Source organism: Microtus oregoni, unplaced genomic scaffold, assembly GCF_018167655.1.
Source record: "Microtus oregoni isolate MIOR12 unplaced genomic scaffold, Mior012 000001F_ref0000356, whole genome shotgun sequence".
NCBI classification, from domain to species: Eukaryota; Metazoa; Chordata; class Mammalia; order Rodentia; family Cricetidae; genus Microtus; species Microtus oregoni.
In genome coordinates, this window is record NW_024543060.1 from 7946765 (window position 1) to 7949500 (window position 2736).

Here is a 2736-nt window from a genome sequence, read left to right on the forward strand (position 1 = left end):
AACCAATCAGTTTCTAGGGACCTCAGAATAAAACAGAAAATATTCAAAATACAGAAAATAAAATGGAATATTCAGTAGGAATCTTGAACATCTGACCAGTCAAAACTTGTATGAAGTAATAAGAGCGGCGGAGGGGCAGCGTCCCCAACACCCCAGCCGCCTGCCCGGCTAGCTTATGCCCTGAAATAATTACATGGACACTGTATTCTTTTAAACACTGCTTGGCCCATTCTCTTCTAGGCTAATTCTCACATATTAATTTAGCCCATTTCTAATCATCTGTGTGTAGCACACCAAGGTGCGCTTACCGGGGAGATTCTAGCCTAGTCCATCCTGGGTCAGAGCTTCATGGCGTGTGTCTGCCCAGGAGCCAGGAGCATGGCGTCTCTCTCAGGCGTCTGCTCCCGAGAGGAGAGCTGTCGAGACTGAGCTCACTTCCTGTTCCTCCCAGCGTCCTGTTCTGCCTACTCCTCCCACCTATCTTTCAACCAATAAAATGGGCCAGGGCAGTTCCTTTATTAGCCAATGACCTTCCTCCATCAAAAACTAAAGGGAATCTTCTTCACATAGTTCCTGTTGTTTATATGAGGGACCAATGAACTCATAAAGGAGCAATGAGGAAAAAGTTGAACCAGAAAGCAGGGAAAAACAGAAGTTTCTGCAGGTGTCAGTGGGCCTTCAGATCAAACAGTTCCGAATTTTCCATTATATAAGCCAATAATCATTTCAAAGATGTCATATCCACTTTGCTTTGGATTTCTTTATCTGCATGCAAAAGTTTCAATTTCAGAATATTGATACTGAAATACTATCTTCTAAAACATAATAACTTTAGATCAGTATTTTGGTTACTATGTACTAATCACCCTGCGTCATATTGGCTTTAAACATTGTGTTTTCCATTCTCATTCTGGGCTAGGATGACTCTGCACTCCCGCCCTCATTCTGAGAGCTAGGAAGAAGGCAAAAGCCTATCTGGCAAATGTCTTATTCTGGTGTAGCAAGTAAGGGGATGATGGGGAGGCAGAAACAATAGGTACCATTTAGAGCTCCTATTGGAACATGAATATTATACTGATTTTGCTATGTTATTGGCAAATAATTCCCCCATAAGACCACTACTTTTGCCAAAATGGAGGGAGGGATAATTCCACAGAGAAGTATTTGAAAGAGTGGGACCAACTTTACCTTGCCAGTCAAATTATATGCATAATATTCACATCATCTACCAGAATTCGTGTAATATTTAGACCTTGAGTTAGGAGAGACATCACACTGCAGCACTGAGCATCCATCTTTCTGATGTGCCTAAGTACAGAAATTTAGCTAGACACAAAGCCAACTCCATATAAAGAACACTGTGTGCAAACAAATGATGGGTCCTGGATCTCAGGAACATGGTTGTTCCATCACAGGGATTCTCACCCACTGTTGGGACTGCACATAATATAATAATACCTTGCTTATCCAGCATGCTGTGTGTCTCTCTGTGAGCTCTGCTGAGGACAACTTTGCCCACAGAAAGCATGCTGACAGTCACTCTACCCCTGACCACCCGAGTCTTCTGTACTCTGAACTTTCGCTTGCAGGCCTCACCAGTCTCTCTGCTATATCTGAAGCATATTTGCAATACGTCTGGTCAAATCCCCTCACAGTTGCTCTACTTCATTAAACTAGATCTCCAGTTCAGATAATTCCCACCAATGTGAGAGTTATCCTTAGGGATTCTTGAGCCCTGCAATGCTGGTAAATCTCACTTGGTACCCTTTCAGTCCCTCAGAGACTCCAGAAAATGAGGGAGTTGAGTTCTTAGTCACCTTCCATATACAAAATTCTCTCAGCCACATGTTTTGTGATCTTGTGCCTGAAGGCAAGGTGCGCTCAGTGGAGCTGAAAGGAATCGTCTTCATTGAGTACGGCACTGAAGAACTGCACATCACATAATTAGAATGCATTTCATAAGAGATTGGAGGAATGATGACTCAGCAGTTAAGAACACTGGCTGCTCTTCCAGGGTCAGAGTTCAATTCCCAGTACCCACATGGTGGCTCACAACCATCTTATAAAAAGCCCTCTTCTGGCCTGCAGGTCAGGCAGACAGAGCATTCAGACATTAAAAACAAAGCAAAACAACCTACACATAAATAGAATTAAAAAAGAAAGCACCTCAGAGGTTGCTTTTTAAAAGAAATCTTGTCCAAGGTAACTTTCTTCCAACTATAAAGGGAAGTGACTGGCAGTTAACTACAGTTCTGTTCAGTAGCTTTTGTCTATCTGACTCCACTGTCCAAGTGGAAATCTGCGAAGGAAAAGACTGGAACAAGTAAGATGATTCTTTAACCAAATATTATCAACTTCACTATGGGTTGAATTCTATTCTCCACATTCACGAGTCTAAATCCTGATTCCCAGCATATAGGCTCACTTGGAAATGGAGCCATTATAAGTGTATGATTTAAGATGATGTCATATTGGAGTAGAAGAGACCCTAGCACAAAATGATGAATATCCTTGTAAGTGGGTAACTAGGACACAGGCGAGCACACAGCAAGGACACCATGAATCCAGCCATCTTCAAACCAAGAAGAGATATTTGAAATGAACCTTTTTCTCAGATCCCTGCTATCCTAAACTGTGAGAAAATGCATTTGTGAAATATGACCTAGCAAGTGTGTGCTATTTTGTTTTCAGAGAAAACAGGTTCAGATACCTGATACACAGTGCTTACGGGACTTT